This window comes from Dendrobates tinctorius, unplaced genomic scaffold (genome assembly GCF_039654945.1).
Source record: "Dendrobates tinctorius isolate UK_male_01 unplaced genomic scaffold, ASM3965494v1 ptg000019l, whole genome shotgun sequence".
NCBI lineage: Eukaryota > Metazoa > Chordata > Amphibia > Anura > Dendrobatidae > Dendrobates > Dendrobates tinctorius.
The window spans coordinates 58,701,952-58,707,713 of NW_027361687.1; the positions used below are offsets into that span (position 1 = coordinate 58,701,952).

General features: G+C 46.9%; 1 long non-coding RNA gene across 1 annotated transcript; it reads left to right on the forward strand.

Annotated features, from left to right (window-relative positions):
• The first annotated feature begins 1,683 nt into the window (after positions 1–1,683).
• LOC141082720 (uncharacterized) lies at positions 1,684–5,101 on the forward strand. The gene is made up of 2 exons (XR_012230557.1): positions 1,684–1,807; positions 3,462–5,101. It is a non-coding gene; the product is annotated as an uncharacterized lncRNA (long non-coding RNA).
• The last annotated feature ends 661 nt before the right edge of the window (positions 5,102–5,762 follow it).

The window sequence follows — 5,762 nt, forward strand, 5'->3', positions numbered from 1 at the left end:
AGGCCCTGAAGTCCTCGCTCCTCTCTGCAGTGCTGGCAGTGGCTTCCGGTCTGAGCGTAGGACCTGCGATGACGTCGCGGTCACATGACCGTGACATCATCGCAGGTCCTGGACGCATAGCATCGTTCGGACCGAAAGGCACGGCATGCATCGGAGAGAGGCGCGGAGGACAGCGCGACGTTGGAGGGGGTGAGAATAACTTTTTTTTTTATTATTATTATTTTTAACATTACATCTTTTCACTATTGATGCTGCATAGGCACCATCAATAGCGAAAAGTTGGTCACACAGGGTTAATAGCAGTGTTAACAGAGTGCGGTACACCGCGATCCGTTAACGCTGGCATTAACCCTGTGTGAGCGGTCAGCGGTGAGTGCAGGGCAGTGAAGCAGCAGCCATTTTTATGGCAGACTGTGACCGTCGCTGATTGGTCGTGGGCGTTTTGCCACGACCAATCAGCGACTTGGATTTACATGACAGACAGACGCCGCGACCAATGAATATACGAATAAAACGTTACAGACAGAAAGACGAAAGTGACCCTTTGACAATTATATAGTAGATAAGTCAATGGCTAGAAAAGCGAGGTGTTGTTTCGGCCAGCTCTTTTTATTTTATTACAGGAGCTATTTTTGAGCACTTAGCGTTCATCAATAGCCTGTATCTTATGGGTCATTACGGAGAGCGCTCACAAAAGCGCTCTGAAAAATGCCAGTAAAGCACGTGCTTTGGAGTTCTAAAACAGTGGCAGCATAAGGGTGCTTTCACACTTCCGCTACATATGCACTACAGGCCGCCCGTTTGCTTCTGTAATGCCGCATTCCGCTAACCTGCAGCGGAACGAAAAGAAGAAAATGCTCTTCTTTTTGTTCTGACACTGATAGCGGAATGCGGCATTACGAAAGCGAATGGGGGGGCTGCAGATCGCGGAACCCAGCCGTTCACTTCTATGGGCAATGCAAGCGGAATGCCAGCATTCAGCCAGCATTGCCCTGGGGTCAGCTGGATGTCAGATCCAGAGCGGATCGACCTCTGGCGGCCACAAACACAAGTGTGAAACCACTCTAAAATTACAGTGTGCAAGAGGCCTAAAATCTAAACAATTTTGAACTTTTACCTGACCCAGCACTGACCTGCTTTGTTGCAAGTTTTGTTACAGATGTAACAAGTAGCATGGTCACATGTCCTGCAAGTTACATTAGACTAGCTTTTATTCCATCTGTACACCAGAATATAGCAGTGTCTGGAATCTCCACAAAGAGAGAAGTGTACTGCCACAAAAAATCAGTCAGCTTCCACAGCAATTCACTTTCTACAACTAGGAATTCAGTTCTGTCCAAACGTGGAAGGAGGAAGTTGGTCCATGAGAATCACATTTACTTATTTTCCAAACGAACCGCTGATGATGTCCATTCCATCTGGGTATGTGAAAAACGATCGACTTGCAAGGGACGTGTTTGGACCAATGAAGAATCTGGCAAAGTTGTGAAAGTAGTCAATCTTCACAATCACGCAGCACAAGCTGCAAGACCTGAAGCAATCCGACTTGTTAATGAGGCTGTGACCAGGGCAAGGACAACACAGGAGACACCACAACAGATTCTCACAGACGTCGTTTCAGGAGCCCATTCTAATGTTGCAGCACTTCTCCCAAAGAAAGCATCACTGAAGAGGACAATACGATTAGCAAGGCAACTTGGCAATATCTCAAGGTTACCTCAAACCCTTGATCAACTTGTTATCCCCCTGGAGTTCCAGGAGATCAGTATTGATGGTGTCCAGCAGCAGTTCCTTCTGCATGACTCTGGTAAGCTACTTAACCATTTAACATTGTATTAAAACAATTCCATTATGCATAATTATTGCAAAGATTATTTTGCACAAATGTGAAAAATGCTACACTATAAGGTGCTGATATAAAATACTATGTGATTTTGGCCTTCAAGGGAATCTTTGAGGGTAATATAATGTAGTGAGGCCTACTGACTCCAACTAGTGTTAGCCGATCACTGGAAAGATAGGATCAGATCGGGCTGATCACACCGAAAGATTGGAATTCATTCAGATCCAATCTCCAGAGCTAGATGTAGATCCGTGGACAGGTCGGGCTGAACTCCGTAGCTCAGGTGAGATACGCCAGGATTTGCAGATGTGTTTTGCCTGCTGCCTCCAAGCACTTTTTAAGCACTTTGCAAGCGCTTTGGCAAAACGCTTCTGCAAATAGGGGACGTGGCCAAGCTCTGCTATGGGCGTGGCCATGCCCTGCTATGGCCTAAACCGAGCGTATTTGGCGTGGTTTGCAGGCATTTTTCGGGAGGTTTCCCTCTTGCCCATTCCCATTCCTTCCGGGATCCGCCAGAAAATAGCTTTGAAGCTATTTTCCGGTGGGGCGTTTTCCGGCCCCGGCCGGAATCCGCCCGTAACCCGCACCATAGACATGAAAGGGCGGGTTTCAGGCAGGAAACACAGAACAGAATACGCCTGTAAATCCAGCTTGTCTGGATAAAGCCTGAGGCCTCGTGCCCACTGACAGAAGGGGATTGCGGAGCGGCATCTCGGCAGCGGCTGTAATTGCGGTAGCAATTGCAGATCCCACAGGAATCTATTTGTGCCTGCAATTGTGGCCACTATTGTGGTACCCTAATTCTGTATCAAAATCTTCACTTAACTCTATGGATTTAGGTGCAGGTTTTAGTGCAGGATTTCAGCCCCTTGTCTGAATGGCTGGAATTTTGTTTGTATAATGGCAGCATACATTGACATGCTGCACTGCATGTTTTTTTTAAATTTTTTCATCAGCATGTGGATGGGATTTACACATTAATGCTGCATATGACCCCAGCCTAATGGACCATTCAGTTATGCCTTAGGCCAAAAGCACACTGGTGATTTTACTGGCTTTTTTGCGTCCTGCACAATCCTCTCAATGAGACAGCATAGGCAGCGCGGACGTCACGAACGTCCGCGCTGCCCACCTGACGACTAGCGCGCCCATCCGCCTGAATGGAATGCCCCATTCAGGCGGGCGGCCCGCCCAGTCGTTCTTTCAGACGTCCAGCCGCACACCGCGCCTGGAAGCGGCTGTCAACCAGACGGCCGTTCAGCATGGCGGCGATCGGCCGTGCTGAACGGCCGTCTAGTTGAAGGGTCTAAAGGTACCCTAAAAATTTGACCTATTTCAAGTTTGGAAGTAATTTTAATTTTAAACAAAAATATATAATTTTCCACTGGGACAATATATGTTGTAAAAAACTATTGGTTGGCCCCTTCACACTAGATTTTGCTTCAGTTTTTTTATTATGAAATCAGAAAATCTGGAGCAAAATGTGAGTATTTAATGTGAGATATGAACAGAGGCTTCTGATTAGGATTTTTTTTTGTGAATTTATCCCAAAACTCTGTCTGCTGCTTGTTACACTTTTTCTGTTATTTCCTCTACTAATACTTTCATTTTATATTAGGAAATGGACACAGCCGTATGTTGATATTTGGAACAAGAGACAATCTCCATCTACTGGCACAAAGTAAAGAGTGGTTTGCTGATGGCACGTTTTTCACTACACCAGCCTTGTTTAAGCAACTTTACACAATCCATGTAGTCCACAGCGGCCTTGTTGTTCCTGTAGTGTACACCTTGCTGACAGACAAGAGCCGTTCTACATACCAGAGGTTGCTGCAAGAGCTGAAGAACTTGCAGCCTGGACTGCAGCCAGACAACCTGATGTTGGATTTTGAACTAGCTGCAATACAGGCATTTGAAAGTGAATTCCCCAACCTTGTGAAGACTGGTTGCTTTTTCCACCTATCACAGTCGGTTTGGCGTAAAGTTCAAAATGAAGGACTCAAGATGCAATACCAAGGTGACCATGAATTTGCCCGTTGGATACGCATGATACCTGCCCTGGCCTTTCTACCACCACAGAATGTTGTGCAATCATTTGAAGAATTGGTGGAAGATCCTGACTTTCCACAAGAAGCAATACCTATTGCCAACTATTTTGAAGACAGCTATATTGGTCGAATGAATCGCAGAGGACGTCAAGCACCTTTGTTTCCAGTTCAATTCTGGAATGTGTATGAACGAACATTGAATGATCAACAGCGAACAAATAATGATGTCGAAGGATGGCACCGTAGCTTTCGAGAAACATGTGGTACTCTTTTCCAAAATATATACCGGTTCATTAATTGTCTGAAACATCAGCAAGAGCTCCATAGTTTTGAAATTATTCAGATAATAGCAGGAAATCCCATCGCTGCAAGAAACAAAAAGTATGCTGCAATTTCAGCAAGGGTTAAACGTATCGTGCAAGATTTCAATAATAGAAGCTTGATGGATTATCTGAGAGGCATTGCCTACAGCTTTGATTTTTAGCTCATGGTCGCATATTGTATGTTTTGAGAGCAGTGTTTTTAGCTGTAAAATAATTCAAGCATTATAACCTGTAATTTGTATTTTCTCTTTTTCTCTAATCCTTCCCCTCTATACCTTTTTATGCTTCTTGTTAAAACAGTTTTGATATATACAGTTAAAGCATAACTCCACAAAAAACATGTTATGTTATAGTACCTGTGCCCATGATATTCATTTCCAAAGGAGACCTTCCAGCAGCTTCACTTCTGTGTGAAAAGTCTCATCCAAGTTAAAGCTCCAAGTGCTGCAGGATTTCAGTGGTTACTAAGGAGGTTGTTTCTCCTTAGTAGCAGTACTTGTGGATGGATTCTAGAGGGCGTGGCTGCACAGGAGCATGCAGCTAACAATATATTACCTATGATGTATAAAGGGCTGCTGGTTTACAGCCCTCTGCAAAGCCCCCCCCCTATGTGTTCTGTCCTGTAACAGCTTTACACAGGCAGGGGGGAGCCCTCCTCTTGTCCAGGACAGAGCACATGAGCGGAGGGTGAAGGGGAGCTTTGCAGAGGGCTGTGAACAAGCAGCCCTGAATGTATCATAGGGAGCCAGGATCCGTTCTGCTCCCAAGGGGGCACGACCTCCTTAGTAACCAATGAAATCCTACTATTTTCCTGTCTGTTTGTAAAATTACTCATCTAGAAAACAAAGTTTGAGAATAAAAAAAACTAATTTGATCAGAATTCTATATCTTAGACTCATGTGGTGTATTATTAGTGATAAGCAAACCTGCCAATGTTCAGTTCAGGCAGGTCTTTCCCGGATGCGAAAGATCCAGGGATGAACATCCGGGGGCGAAACATCCGGGGGTGAACTGCTGGGGGCGAAACATCCGAGGGCGAAGTGCTGGGGGCGAAGTCCTGGGGGCAAAACATCCGGGGGCGAACTGCTGGGGGCGAAATGTGCGGGGGCGAAACATCCGAGGGCGAACTGCTGGGGGCGAAATGTGCGGGGACGAAACATCCGGGGGCGAAACATCCGAGGGCGAACTGCTGGGGGCGAAACATCCGGGGGCGAACTGCTGGGGGCGAAACATCCGGGGGCGAACTGCTGGGGGCGAAACATCCGGGGGCGAAATGTTCGGGGGCGAAGTGTACCTGGGGGCGAACTGCTGGGGGCGAAACATCCGGAGGTGAACTGCTGGGGGCGAAATGTGCGGGGGCGAAACAACCTGGGGGTGAAATGCTGGGGGCGAAATGTTCGGGGGAGAAGTGTACCTGGGGGTGAACGGCTGGGGGCGAAACTTGGTGTAGCTCCCCACAGGTGAAGCTGTAACCCCCGGGCAGTGTATAGGCGCAGGCGGTGTGAGGAATGTTGGTACCCAGATGTAGCAGTGCTGACGGCGTTGGCG